The 22305-nt window shown below is 42.1% G+C and overlaps 1 protein-coding gene across 1 annotated transcript in view; it reads right to left on the bottom strand.

Annotated features, from left to right (window-relative positions):
- Nucleotides 1-22305, bottom strand: part of phf2 (PHD finger protein 2) — a 160859-nt gene that overhangs the window by 104427 nt on the left and 34127 nt on the right. The window lies entirely within an intron of this gene.

The raw sequence follows: 22305 nt of genomic DNA on the forward strand, positions 1-22305 counted from the left end.
TGTCCCGAGCAAAAACCTGAAGGGATGGATCACCCAAACTTAATAGGACCCATTTGAATTTCAGTCAATTTATTTCTGCCTTTCTTAAAGGGTGTAATTATTTACATCTATCAATCTTCCACTTAGTAAAATACATGAAGTATTAGAAATAGAAAAGAAATAACAATCTCTTGTGGCTGATAGGTCCCTATTTTAATATTAAACAATGAAATGCAATCCATGCTCTAACCGGTTTGAACAAGCTTCTTTGTGAATTATGGAAAGAAACAGAATTAAAGGTTTTCCAAATAGATAGAATAGCTGATACAACCTTAGAAATAATCCAAAATAATGAGGACAAAGATTTTAGTTCAAAATATATGAGTTTTGATTTGGCTTGAACAAGCAGAGGGAAGTTACAAACCCAAATATTCAGGAGGGCTAGAATGCCTGGAGTTGCTGCTACTATTAAGAGGCAGACAGCAATATCATCTCAAATCCAACAAACTGATTCTGATTTATTTTCTTTCTCTAATTTTTCATTTCCCACTGAAGCCACAGTGCACTCTGCAATAAAAATACCATAGTAGTAAAATTCGGCAACTGTACTTTTTTCTTTGTTTTACGAGTCTTTTAATGTTTACCTTCCTCAGTTCCACTAAAATGTTACTTCAACCTCCAAAGCATCATCCAGTAAACCAGTATTCATGTCGGCACATTGACAATGAATATTAGCAGACCAGTCACACATTAACTGGGCATCACAACCAATTCAATTCTGCCTTCAACCAATGTTTACATATGAATAATGCCAGTACTGGCCAGTAGTAGAAACCCTCTCCATCTCCTTCTCATTAATCCAAAAGTGCAAAGGCAGTTTCAACTCAAAAGGTTGCTGCTCTAAATAAAATTATCAGCTCTCAGCCTTGTTCAGTAATCAAACCAGCAATCTATCCTAGGCCACGCATTCAGTCAGTAAATTCAACAGGCTGGATTCTTGCCAGATGCAATTTTGGTGAGGAACATAAATTATCTCAGGTGGGCAGCCCCCCTTCCCTCTCACCCATTGTTGACCTGTACCGAGGCCCTTAATGCCCCAAGTAAAGGGCAATTAAAAATCAGGGCAGCATGGTGGCTTAGTGGTTAGCACAGCTGCCTCAGAATGCCAGGGACCTGGGTTCAATTCCACCCCAATAGCCTGTGCAAGTTTGCACATTCTCTGCACGGGTTTCCTTCAGGTGCTCTGGTTTCCTCCCACACTCCAAAAATGCGCAGATTAGGTGGATTGGCCATGCTAAATTGCCCATAATGTCCAGGGACATATAGGCTAGGTGGATTAACCATGAGAAAATTGCAGCGTCACAGGCATAGGGTAGGGGTCTAGGTGTGATGCTCTTTAGAGGAGCAGTGTGGACTTGATGAGCCAAATGGCCTGCTTCCACACTGTAGGGACTCTATGATACATTCCTGCCTCCACTGTCAAAAAATGCTGGACAGTGGAAGTCAGGCCAAGAAATCCAGTAACTATTTGAAGTCGTTTTTCTTTTAAGGCAGGAAGGAAGAGCAATGTATGTCAATCAGAGATGCCTTCTGTGCATCAGGGACACACACTCCCCTTATTTCTCCCCACCTACCCAGAATAAGCATTCCCACCCCTCCACCATGATGGTCCGATCTTTTCACCCTGAATACCAGGGATTTACCTCACTCTGGTCGGCATCACACTTCTTCTTGAAGATACTTGCGATCCCAGCAGTATCCAATACTGACAATTCTTGGACTGTTAGAATCTGATTGGCCAGCAGCCCTCAGGCGTGGGACTTCCTGTTACTAAGAAGCAGAAGTCTGACCCTCAGCCTCTTTATGTTGCTCCAGTGGGTTTGTGCCACAGGGCAGGTTTTACAGATGGTCTGTTCTGCCCTCTGAAATCCAGCCCTATAGTTTACTGAGGAAGAGATAACACCTGCATTCACACATAAAGCCTAAACAGCAAAACATTATTAGGTGACTTGATACTGTGTCAAACTATGTAAAGTCCTATTTTATGTGCATGCTGAGCAAAAATGACTAAACCATAAACAGTGACAGAATCAAAAGATCATCTTTTCCCCTGCTGTGGTTCCAATCTACTCCAACTGTGATTGATAACAGCATAGTTGAGGAACTGAAAGGTTTCAATTAGGAATGTTTGTACAACCCACCAACCTTGAATTCTTAGATATCCACCCTGAGCCTGATTACCAGGACAGCTGCCCCACATGACAGTGAAGAATCAAGCAGGTTAAAGAGCATGAATGTATCTGACCAGTGACTGGGCCATAAAATATGTACTTGTACTAGAGATTGCACTATAGAACAGAGGGACCTTGGGATTCAGGGACATAGTTATTTGAGGTTTGCATCACACATAGACAGGATGGTTAAAAAGGCATTTAGCACGCTTGTCTTCATTGCTCAGTCCTTTGAGTGTAGGAGTTGGGAAGTCATGTTGAAGTTTTACAGGGCATTAGTAAGGCCTCTTCCAAAGTACTTTGTGGGCATCCTGTTATAGGAAGGATATTATTAAGCTAGAGATGGTTCAGAAAAGACTTACCAGGATGCTACTGGGTATGGAAGGCTACAAAGAAAGGCTGGATAGGCTGGTACTTTTACCCTGGAGCGTAGGAGCTTGACAGATGATCTTGTAGAGATTTCTAAAATTATGAGGGGTTACAGGTAGGGTTAATGGGATGTATATTTTCCCTAGAATGGGGGATTTCAAGACATGGAGGCATATTTTCAAGGAGAGTGGCTTAGAAAAGACATAAGGGGCAAATGTTTTACACAGAGGGTGGTTCTAATGTGGAATGAACTTCCTTAGGAAGTGGTGGATGCAGGCACAGTGACAATGCTAAAAGGCACTTAAATAAGTGCATGAATAGGAAAGATTTGGAGGGATACGGTCCAGGAGCAGGCAGGTGGGACAAGTTTAGTTTGGGATTATGGTCAGCATGGACCGTTTGCACCAAAGGGGCTGTTCCGTGCTCTATGACTCTATGACTCTAAGTCAAATACAAGGTCAGAGTTGTCTTGAAGCCAGAGATTGAAAAAGAGAGACTGAGAGACAGAGAAACCTGAAGGGAACTGCACTTTAAACCTCAGCAAAGCTGTAGCAATAGCCAGCTGCATGGAGCAACCGAGAGATAGAGAATGGCAGGTGAAGCTAAGCGAGGAGTTGCAGGAGATGAAGCAGGAACTGGAGAAAGTAAGAGTCAAAGCAACATAGCAGGAGCAGAGCAGCCAGGAAAATGTGGTACGTTAAGGACAGTTCAGACTCAGTGCAATAGGGCATACTAGGAGGCACAACCATGGTCAGTGGTCAGGACACAGCCTAAAAAACTGTGGATGTGCTGAACAAGAAATACAAAAATTTACAGATTACACTCAGAGTACCGCACCAGGCAGACAAGGTAAACAGAGATTGCATTGAGAACCATTTGAAATGCTAGTACAAGATTGAAAAAATAAAGTCCCAATTTTATATGCAAAAGGGAATGACTTGCACATTTTGCACAATATAATCAGATGGAGTCAGCGAGTATGGGAAAGACTGGGAGGAAATGGAAGAACAAGCCTGTAGAAACACCAAGAGCAGTGAAGCTGTGGAACCCACCCTCCACCTGCATTTCTAAAGGGAGTAGGTCCTTCAGCACCCCCCAGATCTTATCCTGTCCCAACGAACCCACTGATCAAAATCCATTAGGATGGCTAGAACAATAATCCATTCACTTACATAACACTAGTTATGATAGCACAATTGGTGAAGTTCCAAAAACTGTTCCCCACGTTTGAGCCCAGTGCTAACACTTATATATTTTTTGACAACACCCACCAACAAAGGGCTGCCATGGCTCAATGATGTCAAGGAGGTAAAATTAATGTTCATGTTCCTCAGTCCCACGATCCACTCTGCCTACCCTGTCTTCAGAAGGGAAGCTGCAGGTCATGAAAGCAGCAATCCTAGCCACTGTCAGATACAATAGGGGAAACCACATGGAGGGACTAAGTAAGAGTAGGCAGTAAAAGGGAGAACACTTAACCGCATTTGCCAGACACTTATGGACAGAGTTCATACAGGTAATATATTTGGAGTCAGCCAAAGATTCCACATCACCTACTATCCTCAATCCAGTAGGACTGTCAACAGGATGAATCACGCCCTCAAAGGGATGTTGCAAAAAGCCATCCAGTAAAACAACCAGAAACCTAGTTCTACCCTTTGACCGCATGATCGTAAGGAACTCAGCCTCCAGTTCAACTGGATACACCCCTGTCTTCTAATGAATAAATGCCCCATGAGAAGTTTCAAACCTTTAATAGGACTGGACTCGACAGAGCCCGAGGTTGAAATCCTCTGCCACACAAAAATGGTAAAAATTCTATTGGAAAATGTACAGACTACACACAAAGCAATGATGGGAAGGTGAATCGGGTAGTTACAAAGTAGGGCAGTGGGTGATGTTACACATTTTCCAGCCAGAACATTCCTGTCTCCCAGACAATCAGATTCCCACTTGGTGGTGGACAAGGCGAGCCCATCTGTGTACAGAATTTTGAAAGATACAGGAAAAGCTGGGTGATACCAAATTAATCAGCTGAAGGCCTACAGAGCCCAAAGCAACAACCCTCAACTCCACGTGTTTCTAGGGGAACCGGGTAAAGTGGATTCTCACTCAAGTCCTGATCCAGGCCACAGGCCAGTCATGGATGCAGACCCAATCCAAATTCCCAATCCCAATCCAATACCAGCCCCAGTTACCAATCCAGACCATGATCCTAGACACTGTCCCTCCTGAGGCCTCAACCTCAGGAAGTGAACACAGCTGGTCCCCCCAATTCTGGCCAGAAGAGACATACCTTGGTGTACAGTAGCTCAAACAGAAAGGATGGTTAGACACAGTCCACCCAAGGAAGCATGCTGCACACACACAGAGCACCATACAGGATGGTAGATAGCCATCATCATCAGTTTTGTCTTTTGGGCTATCTTCATCCTTTGGCTATTTTTCATTATCTCATCTTCATCTTATTCAAATCAAAGGCCGTTTTAAATCTTGTCACCTAAATATTAATCATCCGCACGTCTCACAGTGCCAATGCACCAAGCCGCTCCTGATCCCCCAACTCCCCCATTCTGGATTAACCAATGACATGCCCGAGTTGAGCACTGACACATACGCAATTGACTAACAAAAGAGGAAATAGGAGATTTCAATAAAATCAAATTTTGGGAGAACTTCCCCAGGATAACGATATATAGTATGAAGAACCACATCATCAGCTGGATTGCCAGGATGCGATTATCAGAAACGCTAACAGGGCAAGTACAGGTATATCCTGGCTATATGTTGTTTACCTGGCCAGCGACTGTGTGAATGATGTTTTGAGAGTCCATCCCAACAAATTTGTGACATCTGGACCTAACAACCAGCAGGTTGTGTAAAGGAAGACAAATGGGAGCTCAGATTATTGCTATCTGAGCACAAATACTACAGCAATTGGTGGGGTTTTTCCACAAATGGATGTACAGATAAAGGATATTTAGCTACCAGAGAAAGGGTTAGAAATTGGGAAACAATATCCTGGGAAAGTCTTGGTGGGAGCTATATCCTGCACAAAATTTGAAATGGGCTGAAACCAGCCAGAAACATACCTCTGCATGTTTGTTCAAGGACTATCCCAGGATCACAAAATGTAGTATATTTAAAACAGGAAGTCAAAACCCTGTACAACAACATGCACAACAAATTGGCACTGGTGGTACATATATCTGGAACCCAGATGCAAAGTGAGCCCTTTCCCAACTTCAGAAATTACACTTGCATTTGACCCATCGGCTATTAGATGGGAAAACTGCCATTGTCAGAGGGGAGACTGGACGCAGGCCAGCAAGGTGTAGTAAAAGAGATCTGTTGCAACATTTGGCAACAGCTTACAAAGCAGAAGTGTCCATAGTTAACACGTTTAATTTGGCTAATCTAAATAAGGTCAGAATTTTAACACAGCAAGTTAAACAGTTGGACAGTCGACACCATGGCCAGGGTATAATAAATGAAAATCAGGCAGACCAACACCTGGTAATGGTGCTACAAGGGCATGCCAGGACCATAAACAAAATCATCCGGGGGAAGACAGATGATGACAGTAGGTAGGAAAATAGAATGTGATGCAGCATCTATGTCCAATGGATGTTAAAACAATTGAGGGACAACCTCAAGCAGGCTGAGCAAGGACAGGTCATAGATTAATAAAGATGTACAGCTTGGAAACACGTCCTTTGGTCCAACTCCTCCATGCCGACCAGATATCCTAAATTAATCTAGACCCATCTGCTAGCATTTGGCCCATATCATTCTAAACCTTTCCTATTTATATACCAACCCAGATGCCTTTTCCTGATGGATCACTCATTGATGAGCACATAGAGCACTTGTTCCACAGGAACAGACACCCCAATTTTCAAATTATCAATTCCAGCAAGTGATCAAGGTCTGGTTTAGTGACAATTGTGAGGAGATCCCAAGAAAAGCAAGAGATTAATAGAAGGGACTAAGCTGAAGTGACCACGAGCCCAATACTGGACATTCTAAACTGACCCACAGCCAGAGAAATTGGGCCTGTCAAATGGTACTAGGGACCCCAATCATAACACCAAATCAATTTGGTTTACAAGTCTTTTAGGTGGAAAATGCCAGCAATATCTGAGAGGGAGTATGGTTAGATTCCAACAGCACTATTGAGAAAGAGGGAATACTCTGGATAAATGTCAGCAAACAAAACAAACAATTGTGTGCCCCTGTCCCATATATTCAAATAAGTATGCCTTGTGTGGTTTTTGGGCAAACACTGTTCTCGATTGTACTGTAGAGAGTTTGGAGTCAGAATACAGACATCACCAGAGTTGCATACAGACGGAAGAGCAAATACTGCAACACAATTTCCCTAAAACACTGCCAGAATGGGACCATCACATATAACATCCAAAACACAACCTGTTGTATTAGGTCACACATACCAGCCAATGTAGGCCTAATCAACTCACATAAGTCCATCCATCGGAGGGGGTGAGATATTTGTCAATGTCAGTGATGAACTCATACAAACTTTACAGGATTATTGGGAGAAGGTTGACGCTGGCATGAACGCCTGTCAAAAAAAAATTACAGGAAGTCCAAACACAATTGGCAAATGTATATAAAGTTTTTGCTGCTGTTATTCAACAGGCCGAGCAGATTCAAAACAGTATCAGAGAAATCAAAGTGACTAGTTGGTGGGATGACTTCTGGGACTGGGGCTCAAACGTGCAGATACATCCATGGGTAAATATATTTGTCGTTCAATCTGTTTACTTTGATCTAGCTCACTGTCCTCACAATTAAATTTACCTGCTGCAAGAAGGAACTCACATAGAACTAACTATGGATTCATTGGTTCCTGCAGCAGAGGCCAAAAATTTAATTAACCTGGTCTACACCATGAAAGGATTATGTAAATTGTTGCATGTATGAATTTTCTTCTTTCAAGTACTGTGAATTGCCAAATGGGTTTGGCGGCAAGACAGTGTATAAATAGTGGCTAATTCTCAGTTTATTTATTAAGTTATTTGTACACTTTACTGTTAAGCTTATTGATGTACGTCAGGAAGATAGTCTATGAGGTAATGTTGCCTACATATAAATGGGGACACCAGATGTTCAGGGAGTTAAACTATCCATCTGAGACCTAATATGTGCATGCATTAGAGCATGATCTGAGGCCATAATCCCATTTTTGCGGGATGCTTCAAGAGACGAATAGAGAGGACTATGCTCAAGTGACCACGGGCCCAAAATTGGACATTCTAAACTGACCCACAGCAAGAGAAATTGGGCCCGACAGAAAATTGGCCAAACTAAATGTGCAGCTATCAGCTACTGAGAACAATGGAAACCAAGGACAAAGAGGTTACAAAGGTCGGGGGAACCAGCTACAACCAGGCCAAGTTCTCATATTGGAGGAGTACTGATCAGACTTCCTAGCATCTTGCATTCCAGTCAGTGCTTGAGAATGAGATAGTAGGAACTGCAGATGCTGGAGAATCTGAGATAACAAGATGCAGAGCTGGACGAACACAGTAGGCCAAGTAGCATCATAGAAGCAGGAAAGCTTTCCTTCTCCTATGATGCTGCTTGGCCTGCTGTGTTCATCCAACTGTACACCTTGTTATCTCAGTGCCAGAGAATGTGCACTTTACACCTCTCTATCATGGCAACAGTGATGGGTGCTGCCAAGACCCCAGCAAAACATTGGAACTCTGCTCAGGATCTCATGGGCCAAAGATGGCAGAGAATGCCTGAGGGTCCAGTGTAGGTGGGATAAAAATACACACCTAACAGTCACCCATAAGACCATAATACATATAAGCAGAAGTTAAGCCATTCAGCCCATTAAGTCTGCTCCACCATTCAATCATGGCTGATAAGTTTCTTGATCATATTCTACGCTTTGTCCCTGCAATCCCTGGTTCTCTCGACAATCAAGAACCTATCTATCAGTGTCTTAAATATACTCAGTGGCCTGGCCTCCACAGCCTTCTGTGGCAATGAATTCCATAGATTCACCACTCTCGGAATGAAGAAGTTTCTCCTTACGTCTTCCCTTTCCTCTAAGGCTGTGCCCCCAGGCCCTAGTCTCTCCTACCAATGGAAATATCTTCCCAACATCCACTCTGTCCAGGCCGTTCAATATTTTGTAAGTTTCAATTAAATCCCCCCTCATCCTTTTAAACTACATCAAATATAGACCCAGAGTCCCCAAACCTTCCTCGGATATTAAGCTTTTCATTCCTGGGACTATTCTTGTGAACCTGATCCAGGGCCAGTACATCTTTCCCGAAATATATGGCCCAAAACTGTGCTCAATACTCCAAATGTGGTCTGACCAGTGCCTTATAGAGCCTCAGAAGTACATTTATGCTTTTATATTCAAGTCCTCTCAAAATAAATGCCAAAGTTGCATTTACCTTCCTAACTACTGACTCAACCTGCAAGTTTACCTTGAGAAAATCCTGGATTAGAACTCCTAAATCTCTTTGCACTTCAGACTTCTGAATTTTCTCTCCATTTAGAAAACAGTCCATACATCTATTCTTCTTACCCAAGTGCATGACCTCACACTTTCCCACATTGCGCTCCATCTGCCACTTCTTTGCCCTCTCTCCAAACCTGTCCAATTTCTTCTACAGCTTCCCCACATCCTCAAAACTATCTTTGTATCATCTGAAAACCTAGCCAGAATGCCCTCAGTTCCTTCATCTAGATCATTACTGTATAAAGTGAAAAGTTGTGGCCCAACACTGACACTTCTGGAATACCACTAGTCACTGGCTGCCATCCTGAGAAAGACCATTTTAATCCCACATTCCGCTTTCTGCCAATCTTCTATCCATGCTAGCACCTTACCTCCAACATCATGGGCCCCTTATCTTACTCAGCAACTAACTGTGTGGCATCTTGTCAAAGGCCTTCTTTAAGTCCAGTTGGATAACATCTATTGGCTCTCCTTGGTCTAAGCTGCTTGTTATTTCCTCAAAGAATTCTAACAGATTTGTCGGGCATGACATCCCCCGGATGAAGCAGTACTGAATTTGCCCTATTTTACCGCGCACTTCCAAGTATTCAAAAATATCATCCTTCACAATGGACTCTAAAATCTTAGCCATGGCTGCGTTAGGCTATAATCGGTCTTTAATTTTCAGTCTTTTGCCTTACTCCCTTTTTAAACAGGGGCATCTGGTTAGCAATTTTCCAGTCCTCTGCGACCCTCCCTGACTTTAGTGATTCCTGAAAGATCACCACTAACGCCTCCACTATGTCTTCAGCTAACTCCTTAAAAACTCTGGTGTGTAGACCATCTGGTCCTGGTTATTTATCCATCTTCAGCCTATTGAGTTTTTATAGCACTTTCTCCTTGGTGATGGCCACCATACTCTACTCTGCCACCTGACTCTCTCGCATTTTTGGGATATTACTCGCACCTTCCACTGTGAAGACTGACACAAAGTAATTATTCAGTTCTTCAGCCATTTCCTCATTTCCCACTACTATCTCTCCAGCATCATTTTCCAGCGATCCAATGCTCACTTTTGCCTCTCCTTTGCCCTTTATATATCTAAAGAAACTTACTCGATGAAGATTCTCAGCAAACACTTCCAGTAAGGCTCATGGCAAAAACCCATGCAGCAACACATGAAAGACCCAGGTGAAGATCCACCTTGACCTGCATCATCTACCTTTGTGGAAGACAGCCATCCTTACATCGGAGAAGGAGGAGATTCAAATGGCTCCGACGCATGGATCATAGGGAGAATATGTTTCTCAGACATGTAGAGATATATTGTGAATAAATATTGTGTGAATTTGAGAAATGCTCACATGGTGTTTTCAATAAGGAATTTTTTAAAAATAAAATTGGGTTGAACCACAAACCAAATTCTTTGTCCCTTTGTCCATCTTATCGACAAGAGTGCTTCGGTAAAGTGTTTTTAATACGTAAAGTGGTCACAGTGATCAAAATACGGACAATGGATCCTTCTGTGCTCTAACATTTGCAGAGCTCTATAAAGGCTTCATAGTCACTGTCTTAACATGGTGACTATAATCTTAGTCAAAATGTTAAACTTCAACTGTCAGAAATTTTCACTGAAATTATTATTTTTTGTTGGCAAAAATTACTTTTGATAATATGGCAACAAGAAATGTCTATTCAATATTTTAGACATGGTCACCACTGAGAATTTTAATTAACTAGCATGTCTGCTTCCTTTTCGGCCTCTTTCTAGTTTTTCAAGTAATAGTAGGATTGCATCATTCTGTCTCACCCATTACAAAAATGTTCAATATGTAGTTACTGCTTTAGAACCATATGTACCGTATGTCAGAGGCCAGCTTCAGCCCATGTGCTCATGTTAAAAAAAAACTGGCATTCTATTTCATACAACCCTTGTCATACCAAATGGAAAAATACAGTCATAGTTACCTGCACAGCCCCTCGCTGACTCTCAATGCCAGAATGCAAAGGCAGCTCACAACTGAACTTGCAAATTAATGACACCATGAGAGAGAGATTGAGACCTGTAAGTGTTTTGGGAGAGCTTGAGGATTAAGAGCTGCGACCAAACTAGGAAAGTATTTGTAAGTCAATACCCTGAGACCAGAGGCAGGAAGAGAAGAAAGAAAAGCTGGAATAGAAAGCACTGGAGCATCCCACAAGAACAAGAACTGCAAAAAATACTGTTGCTTATCAAGAAGAATACAGAGATTGTAATACAGCACATTACAGCCTGCATTTAGGTGGTTGAATGCATGATAGTAATTGTGGCCACTTGAAAGTACAGTTTCATATGTTTATAAGAAACAAATATACTCTCCATTCACTCCATGCTCACTATCAGAACCTGCAATAGCATGCCTAACTCTTCAGAAATCTGCACATGCTTAGCAGCAGAAATTAAAAATTAATAAACCTCATTCTTTCAAAACTTGTGTGTGCAACGTTAACATTGCTGGCCAGACCTGTATTTATTGACCATTGCCTGTTTCTCTGAGGAGGTATTAGTAAACTGTCTTCATTAACTGCAGAAATTCATTTGGCACCAGTTCTCCTGTTGGGCAGGGAATTTCAGAATTTTGAACCGGTGGCAGCGATGCCATTTCAAATCAAGGTTGTGTGTGTCTTGGAGAACCTGCAGGGGTTGTGGAGGGTGGTCCCAATTAACTTCTGCTCACATTGCAGGAGTTTTAGTGAGTTATTGAATTACATCTTGAAGGTAGTACATTATGCTGCTCCTGTGCACTGATGATGGAAGGAGTGAATATTAAAGGTGGTGGATGAAGTCCAAATCAAGTGGGTTACTTTGTCCTGTATAATCAAGCTTCTTAATGTTGGTGGAGGTGCATGCATTCAGTCAAGCATCTGACTCCTGACTTGTGCCTTAAAGATGATGTATAGACTTTAGCAAGTTAAGTAGGTGATTTACTCATTGCGGATCATTGCACCCACTGAACAGTTTTTTTAGCCACTGTATCACAAAGTTGCACTCTGATCAATGGTAAAGCTCATAACATTGATATTAGAGGTTTCAAATATGATAATTCTGTTGCAAGTCAAGGCAATGTGGTTAGATTCTCTCTTTGTAGAGATGAACATTGTTTGGTATGTTTGGAATGATTATTACTTGTCATTTATCAACATGAACATTGTCTAGATCCTGTTGCATGCAGCACAGACTTTGCTGTTATTCAGACACAGGATGTGGGTGTCACTGGCCAGGCATTTATTGCCCATTCTTAACTGCCCAGAAGGCAGTTAAGAATCTACTACATTGCTATGGGTCTGGAACCACGTGTAGGCCAGACCTGGCAAGGACAGCAGTTTCCTTCCCTAAAAGGAATGAGTCAACCAAATGGGTTTTTCCAACAATCATCACGGTTTCATTGTTATCATTAGACCCTTAATTCCAGATTTTTTGTCTTCTTGACTTAAAATTCAACAGATTGCCATGGCAGGATTCAAACACAGGGCCCTAGAATATTACTTGTGTCTCTGGATTAACAGTCCAGCATTAATAATAATTGGTCATTGTGTCCCCTATGCTCCATTATCTGAAGAGTTACAGGTGGAATTGAACACTGTGCAATTATCAGCTAAGATCCTCACTTCTGATAAAAACCAAAAGAACTGCAGATGCTGTAAATCAGGAACAAAAACAAAAGTTGCTGGAAAGGTTCAGCATGTCTGGCAGCACCTGTGATGAAAAAAATCAGAGGTAACGTTTCGGGTCCAGTGACCCTTTCTCAGAACTGATGGTAGCTAAGAAAACATCAGTTTATATGCAGAAGATAAGGAAAGGGACAGGGTAGGAAGTAAACGATGGGTGGGGATAGAGCCCAAAGAGAGAGAACAGCTGTTGGATAGATGAGGTGACAACAATCCAGCTGGGAGAGTGAATACTGTCGATGCGGACTGTTAGTGACTAACAGTTGAGTATAGTGGCAGACTGTGTCACAACAAAGCCTGGTGTTGTGGACTAAGGGGCTAGAACACGGGAGAGCGTAGGGCCTAAACTTACTGAACTCAATATTAAAGCTGGGGGGAGCTGAAGGATCCCCAAGTGGACAATGAGGTGTTATTCTTCCAGCTAGTGCTGAGCTTTGCTGGAATACCGCAGAAAGGCGGAGACAGAGATGTTGGCCAGAGAACAGGGTGATGTGCTAAAGTGGCAGACAACTGGAAGTTCAGGGTCGTTTTTGTGAGTTGAACATAGAAGTTCTGTGCAGCAGTTACCTAGTCTACGCTTTGTTTCCTCAATGTAGAATAGACCACATTAAGAGCAGTGAATGCAGTAGACTAAATTCTGGGAAGTGCAGGTGAAGTGTTGCTTCACCTGGTACATATGTTTGGGCCCTTAGATACTGGGGAGGGAGGAGGTAAATGGGCAGGTGTTACACCTTCACCGGTTGCAGGGGAAGGTGCCATGGGGCTGTGGGAGTGTGTTGGGGGTGAAGGAAGACTGGACCATGGTGACCTGGAGGAAGCAGTCTTGGCAGACATGGGAAGGAGGGGAATGTGTGTCTAGTGGTGGAATCTCACTGTAAGTGGCGGAAATGGCATCTGACGATCTTCTGGATGTGGATGCTGGTGGGATGGTAGGTAAGGATAAGAAGAATCCTACTGATGTTGTGGGAGAGAAGAGAGGGGGTGAGGGCAGAAGTGGGGGAAACAGGTCAGGTCCAGCCGACGGCTCCTGTTGACGGTGCTGGGGAATCCTTGGTTGAGAAAGAAGGTAGGCATTTTTGAGGCTGCCGTGTTGAAGTTGGCCTCATCTGAATGTATGCAACAGAGATAGAAGAACTGGGAGAATGGAATGGAGTCTCTACAGGAAGCAGGGTGCAAGGATATACAGTCCAGGTAGTTGTGGGAGTCAGTGGGTTTAAAGTGGATATTAGTGGCCAGTCTATCCTCGGAAATGAAAACAGAGATGTCGCTGAAGGAAAGGGAGGAGTCAGAGATAGAAAGTGAGGACAGGGTAGAAATTGGAAGCGAAATTGATGAACTTTTCCAATTCTGGACTAGAGTAGGAAGCACCTCCAATGATATCTTCAATATATTGGAGAAAGACGTTAGAAATCTGATGTTATACCGGACAGAAAGTCATTGATGAAGCAGCTAAAGATAGTCAACTTTACTAGGGACCCCTGCATTGGCATTCTGGGAATGAAACTAATAATCTCCTACATCCATAACCATCTTCCTTTGAGGTAGCTATGGCTCCAGCTAGTAGAGTTTTCCCCAATTTCTAAGATATTTCAATTTGATTAGGGCTCCTTGAGGTCACATTGTGTCAAATGATGCTTTGATGTTAAGGACGGTTGCTCTCACCTTATCTCAGGAATTCAGCTCTACTGTCAATAATTGCACCAAGACTATAATAAGATCCGGTGGTAGGCAGCCTTGGCAGGGCCACAATTTAGCACTGGTGGCCATATCTTTGTTCTGTACATGCCACTTGACAGTTTGTCAACAACCTGTCCATTGCTTTTACTGAAGGTTGAGAGCATAGTAATTGGCTAAGCTGCAACTGTCCTGCCTGTGGTGGACAGGGCATCTCTGAAAACTGTTTTAAATGCTTCCAAAACTTTTCTAGTTGTACTCGTTAAGACAGAATCACTGAAGTACAAAATCCCAAAGGGAACAAAAAATTATACTGCATGAGAACACAGAGTTGAATGGGTGCCAATTGAGTTCTGACAGATAGATTATTAGTTGGGCTTGCAGCGAATCTCACTTAGGCATGCTAGAGTCTATCTGTATTCACTCATAAATCTTATTACTTTGCAAACAAAAAGGAACAAATCTATGCATTGTGCCTTTTTTCAACTAAATGAAAGCTTGGTGCACAGCTATGCCCTAGCGATCCCAACAGTAATGGCTTGATCAATTAGTCCGGACTTCTTCAGTTTGAAAATAAACAAAAGCTTTGCAGTTAGCTGTTCCACAATACATGTACCATGGCAGTGCTTCTACTAATCAGAGTCCAATTGTCACCCTATCAGCCCCTATTTCTTAAACAATGTAATTTGTCACTCCTTTTGAGATTTGGTATTTTTGCAATTTCATCCTGATGAATGCAAGTCATAAAGCTTTGGCAGTATGCCTTTTTTTTCCAGAAATACTTAAGTTCTATACCACCAAGTGACTATTTCAACATAGCTTGAGGGAAAGCAATTATTATGTAACCTTTATTTGAGTTTCCCTTTCTGATCCATTTAGAATAATGCTGTACTGTACTTCAAGTTGCATAACATGGAAGGCAATAAGATAATCAGTTGATGTTAATTTCACTCTCACATTACTGATCAATTAATATATGTTCGCCAACATAGGGTGGTCACAGATCAACAATACCATGCGATCTTCAACACTCTATGGTACCAGAAGAACAGAAAGATTGAAATCTAATTCCTCATCTAAAAGGTTGGCATTCCTCAATAAGCAGCATTTCAAGTGCACTCAGTATTCATCCTAACATGAATGTACAATCTTCTGTGCTGGGCACATAGGGGTTCATTTTAAACCTACCTACCTGGCAAAAGCCAGTAGCTGGATAGGTAAAAATTTCAATTGCTTATCCAGCTATCCCAATACCATCCCAGTCAGGGCACAGCTAGGGCTGACGTGTTTGAATAGCGCAAGTGACATGGGCACCTGTGAGGTGAGGAATGCACAATTCCATTGAGAGAAACTAGAAAGTTAGAGGAAATTTCCTCAGAGGCAGTGTGTTAATTGTTTCTAATCTCACTGCCTACTGCAAACAGATAAAATATAACACAGCTTTACCATTTCTGTTTATTTGCTTAGGGTTTGGGTCTTTATTTTGCAATAATTATAAACAGAAAATTCATCTAAATGCTTCTGCAACAATTGAGGTGTTGATAAAAGATTCTGCTTAGACAATTAAAGATGCTTAATTCATAAATTTCCTCCAAATCTGAATAACTATACAGTAGTTTCAAAATTTACCCTACTTACATTAACCATTTTAAAGTCATAGAGATGTACAGCATGGAAATGGACCCTTTGGTCCAACTCGTCCATGCCGAGCAGATATCCTAAATTAACTTAGCCCCACTTTCAGCATTTGGCCCATTTCCCTCCAAATCCTTCCTATTAATTTTGTTCTGTTGTTTGTTTTGCAGTCCTAAGAGAAACATAAATAGATGAAATGCAGCTGACACAACCACTTTAACTGCATTACAAAACAGAAAACAATGCCATCCTGTAATTATCCTGTTACAGCACAGCATCTGAATTGAGCATCCAGATGCATATTGGGATATTGCCACACTCAGTTTGTGGTATTCCATGGTCTGCAATCTTGGTAATATCATAGCTCTGTGAAAAACATTAATCCCAACCTTTAAGCAAATAACAATGCCTCCAAACAGAAATGTTAATAAAATATCCAAAGAGTGAAAAATTTTCTATCAATATATTTAACCCTCTGTCGTATATTTTTTCCAATTTATATCATATTAAAAATCTTGAATAACATAAATTGCAGTCAGTGAGAAAATAGCAGCTGAAAGGATATGAAATGTTTAGAACAGTTGAGTTTCAATTTTAATCGAAATTATTGAATCTGTATTGGTACAGTTCAATCAAGCTGCTTATTTTAGGTTTTTACGAGTATGATCCTGAACAATACGGCAGGAAACATGTATAATGCATATTAAAAATACAAAAAATGAAGTACCAGCTCCTAAAGAGTTACAAATCTGAATTCAAAATATTTTTCCACATGACCAAGTTTGACACATACCATTGAAAAGAATAATGCTGGCCTCAGGTCAATGCTTTGGACTATTCCTAAAGGTTTCACAGTGCATGATTCTCATTCCTTCCAAAGTGAGTTGCACTTTGTTTGGTGATTACAGAATAATGTGCCACTCGCAACTGCATACACATTGAAATGAAGGCACAAAGTGTATAGTTTTGCAGATAGTGTCATTTATATTACTGCAGAAAGAGGACATTCATTCAGACGCTGCAGAATTGAGTATGTTTATCCAAAGGCAACTACTGTTTATTCATATGAATTGAGTTATTTCAATGATTGACTGTATATGATGCAATCCTGAAGGTACTAGCAAAATAAATCTTCTGAATTCTTTACTTGACACAAAACTAAAATGGATCCACCATGGAAAATTTAGTTGTCCCATCTGTGAAAGGATGGTCAAGCTGCATTTGAACCTTCCTTGCTGCATCAAAATGGCAATCTTGTTTCTTATACTCTCTATTCATATTAAACTGCTAAAGGCAAAATGTGATCAGAGATAATGAGAACTGCAGATGCTGGAGAATCCAAGATAACCAAGTCTGAAGCTGGATGAACACAGCAGGCCTAGCAGCATCTCAGGAGCACAAAAGCTGGCGTTTCGGGCCTAGACCCTTCATCAGAGAGGGAAATGGGGAGAGGGTTCTGGAATAAATAGGGAGAGAGGGGGAGGCGGACTGAAGATGGAGAGAAAAGAAGATAGGTGGAGAAGAGACTATAGGTGGGGAGGTAGGGAGGGGATAGGTCAGTCCAGGGAAGACGGACAGGTCAAGGAGGCGGGATGAGGTTAGTAGGTAGGAAATGGAGGTGCGGCTTGAGGTGGGAGGAAGGGATAGGTGAGAGGAAGAACAGGTTAGGGAGGCGGGGACAAGCTGGGCTGGTTTTGGGATGCAGTGAGGGAAGGGGAGATTTTGAAGCTTGTGAAGTCCACATTGATACCATTGGGCTGCAGGGTTCCCAAGTGGAATATGAGTTGCTAATCTTGCAACCTTCGGGTGGCATCATTGTGGCACTGCAGGAGGCCCATGATGGACATGTCATCTAAGGAATGGGAGGGGGAGTTAAAATGGTTCGTGACTCGGAGGTGCAGTTGTTTATTGCGAACCGAGCAGAGGTGTTCTGCAAAGCGGTCCCCAAGCCTCTGCTTGGTTTCCCCAATGTAGAGGAAGCCACAACAGGAACAGTGGATACAGTATACCACATTGGCAGATGTGCAGGCGAACATCTGCTTAATGTGGAAAGTCATCTTGGGGCCTGGGATGGGGGTGAGGGAGGAGCTGTGGGGGCAAGTGTAGCACTTCCTGCGGTTGCAGGGGAAGGTGCCGGGTGTGGTGGGGTTGGAGCGGAGTGTGGAGCGGACAAGGGAGTCACGGAGAGAGTGGTCTTTCTGGAAGGCAGACAAGGGTGGGGATGGAAAAATGTCTTGGGTGGTGGGGTCAGATTGTAGATGGCGGATGTGGCTTGTTTTGCATTGCAAGTCTTTTTACACAGCCCTTAGGTTTAGGAACAACATGTTTCCCCACCTATTTGCTGGGTGCTGAAATGACTGATTTGATCAAAATATGATCTGCAGATTCTGCCACTTACAAGGCAGATAATGCTTGAAGATTTAGAGGCATATCTATTACGAACTGGAGAGAATTTGAAAGCGATCTGAACAAGAAAAAAAGAACATGTACATATCAATAACAGAAAGAGATACCTTTGCAAATACCTGGAGAATAGTACATCTGGAGAATAGTACATCTAGAGATTTGTTGACTACTTTTTCACAAAAAAGATTTAAGGAATAGAGGTGTATTCACACAAGTTTATAAAAATAGCTTTTAGAGCAAAATGGTTAGATACAACAATAAATTATGGTAAATCATCACTTGATGAACGTCACTTCACTTCAATATTGCTCACAAAATCGTGACAAAATATCAGTTACACGTTAGTGCCATTTATCACAGACCTCCTGTTCCTTGGACTGCATTCTCATAAGATCTATTCTGCAACACCTCTCCACTTGCTTCAGTCCTCCTTCTTCCCCTCTGCAGCCTAGGTTTCAAAGTTGCCTCGCTCCAGCCACACTGCTCCCTGCATTTCCTCCTCCCCACCCACCACTCCCAATTTGGTCGCTCCCCTCCCAACTTAATAATTGCCCACCCTCTTGGCTCCACTGCCAAGCTTGTGCTGATACCCCCAGCTTCACCTAGGGGCAGGCCTGTCAGTGCAAGTTTTTTTTATTCATTTATGGGATGAGACCAGTATTTATTGTCCATCCCTAATTGCCCAGAAAAGAGTCACATGTAGGTCAGATGAGAAAAAAATGTTCTTCCCTGAAGGGAAGCAGTGAAGCAGATGGGTTTGATCCAACATTCCGCAATGGATTCATGGTCATCATTAGACTCTTCATTCCAGATATTTTTATTATTGAATTCAAATTATACCATCTGCCATGACAAGATTTGAACCAGGTTCCCCAGAACAGTCCCTGGGTCTCTGAATTAACAGTCCAGCAATAATACCACTAAGCCATCACCTACCCTGAGTAGAGATAATGGGAACTCACATTCCGCTTGGGAACCGTGCAGCCCAATGGTATCAATGTGGACTTCACCAGCTTCAAAATCTCCCCTTCCCCCACCGCATCCCAAAACCAGCCCAGTTCGTCCCCTCCCCCCACTGCACCACACAACCAGCCCAGCTCTTCCCCTCCACCCACTGCATCCCAAAACCAGTCCAGCCTGTCTCTGCCTCCCTAACCTGTTCTTCCTCTCACCCATCCCTTCCTCCCACCCCAAGCCGCACCTCCATCTCCTATCTACTAACCCCATTCCACCTTCTTGACCTGTCCGTCTTCCCTGGACTGACCTATCCCCTCCCTACCTCCTCACCTATACTCTCCTCTCCACCTATGTTCTTTTCTCTCCATCTTCGGTCCGCCTCCCCCTCTCTCCCTATTTATTCCAGAACCCTCACCCCATCCCCCTTTTCTGATGAAGGGTCTAGGCCAGAAACGTCAGCTTTTGTGCTCCTGAGATGCTGCTTGGCCTGCTGTGTTCATCCAGATTCTCACTTTATTACCTACCCTGAGTAGTTTGGAAGTCCAGCTGTTCCTTGCACTAACTAACTCCTGCCATTAGGTGGAGCATATACAATTTAATGGTACTTCACTGTAAGACTGGGGTTTTTTTTGTATCGCGTTCTGCATTTTGTTTTGCAAGCTATTTTACCTATGCACACATTTAATAGTGTTTCAACTTCTATAATAAAAGTCCGAAGGAACACAACATTGACTTTATCATTGATTCCTACGAGAAACTATGATTCACTGAAAGTTGCTTCAGATAAAATCAAGATTTTCAAAAACACAGTCATATCTGTAAGTGAGGACTTGCTGCTAAGACATCGCTTCCACAAAAATAGTGAATGATTGGCAATTAATTTAACTTGTTTCTTTTATCCTTCAAACATCGAGCTATTCCAGAGAATAGACATTCTATTCTGGAAAGTCTTTGTTTCTGCCTTTGAACCTAGAAAGATATAAACATAATCTAGGCAGGATTTTAAGTAGAAAACTGTGACAAAAAGCATCAGTCATGTTCAAAAGGAAGATACAAAAAAAATTAACAGTTATTTTAATCAAGTAAAATGGCCAAGGATGTACGGAAATAGTTCTATTTCAATACTTTAGTAGTATTAAGTTAGGATGCATTGTACTGATTGAATTAACCCAGTGGATCAGTTGCTATGTGTAACAACTCGCAGTTAAACTGCTTAAGTATTTATATCTGATATTGGATCACCACGTATGTTCTCATTTTTCAACAAAAAGGGCAAAGCAGTAATCGGGGCCGAAGCCTTGCAAGCAACGATGAGGTCTGGCATGCCCGATGGAGGTCAGCAGCGGTGAATGCAGCTGGTGAGCACAGGCAGGTCTTGGCACAGCATGGGTGAAAGGAATGCTGAAAGCAGAACAGCCCTCTTGGGAAGAGCCCTGTTTGGAGCATCTGTAGGCCCATGGCTTAAGAAAGGACTGTAATGTTCAAAGTTTTAAGTTTTTTTTTATTTTTCGACTTCTGTAAATAAGATTTTGTATCTAGGTACTTTGAACCTAAGATGGTGCCATATGTGGCAACATTTTTCACTGTACTGTTATACCTGTACTTGAGTATACATGACAATAAAACCTAAATCTAAATCTAAAACAATGACGAAACAAACAAACTACTTTATACCCAGTTAACATTAGAAATGCATGGGGTTCCTGAATTATATAAAATTGGGTTTCCATTTGCAAATCACTTTTAAGTATATTAAAATAACATGATGCAAAAGTAAAACCTTTGGCAATGATCACCAAAAAACAACTTCAATTTATGGACATATACTGAGATTAATAAATTAGAACGTCTGGTCATTACTGGAAAAATGAGGGTGACACAGCACAAGAAAGACTAAAGAGCAGTTACAGTTACAGCTTAAGAAGCAGACAGACATAACATTTGAAAACAACACCAAGATGTTGGCTGCTCTCAAGGATTGTGAGAATTGTGAGCTAAGATCAGCATTGTAAAACATGGTAGTTGAAGATGATGCCCTTTGATCAAATATTGTGGATAACTAGACAACTCCCCAGATATTGCTATTTCATGTTTTAATATCCTCTCAATACAACGCAAGACAAATTCAAAACAAATCTTGAAGAAAAATAAGTGTATGTGGAATGATCACAACAGTTCTCAAAGTCAACACAAGTGAATTATATTTTAAGATACATCTTCAAAGTTGACTCACTACCTTGACATTTGTAATAGTATCTGTTTATGTTCTACTCAGTAGAAGATTATATCACGTTTAGTTAAATCTGTTTTTGATCTTTCTCTATCTTTCAATCTGTGCCTCTGATAATTCTGTTGCCAGCCAATTTCTCAGGGAGGTTTCAATCAACTGGACGAGGCACTAGTCAGAGATAACAAGGTGTAGGGTTGGATGAACACAGCAGGCCAAGCAGCATCAGAGTAGCAAGAAGGATGACATTTCGGACCTAGACCCTTTTTCAGAAATGGGGGAAGGCAAGGGGCATCTGAAATAAATAGGGAGAGAGGGGGAGGTGGACAGAAGATGGATAGAGGAGAAGATAGGTGGAGAGGAGACAGACCGACCAAAGAGGCGGGGATGGAGCCAATAAAGGTGTAGGTGAGGAGGTAGGGAGGAGATAGGTCAGTCCAGAGAGGACAGACAGGGTAAGGGGACAGGATGAGGTTAGTACGTAGGAGATGGGGGTGGGGCTTGAGGTGGGAAGAAGGACAGGTTAGGTTGGCAGGGATGAGCCGGGCTGGTTTTGTGATGCGGTGGTGGGGGGGATATTTTGAAGCTTGTGAAGTCCACATTGATACCATTGGGCTGCAGGGTTCCCAAGC

Source organism: Stegostoma tigrinum, chromosome 11, assembly GCF_030684315.1.
Source record: "Stegostoma tigrinum isolate sSteTig4 chromosome 11, sSteTig4.hap1, whole genome shotgun sequence".
Taxonomy (NCBI): Eukaryota; Metazoa; Chordata; class Chondrichthyes; order Orectolobiformes; family Stegostomatidae; genus Stegostoma; species Stegostoma tigrinum.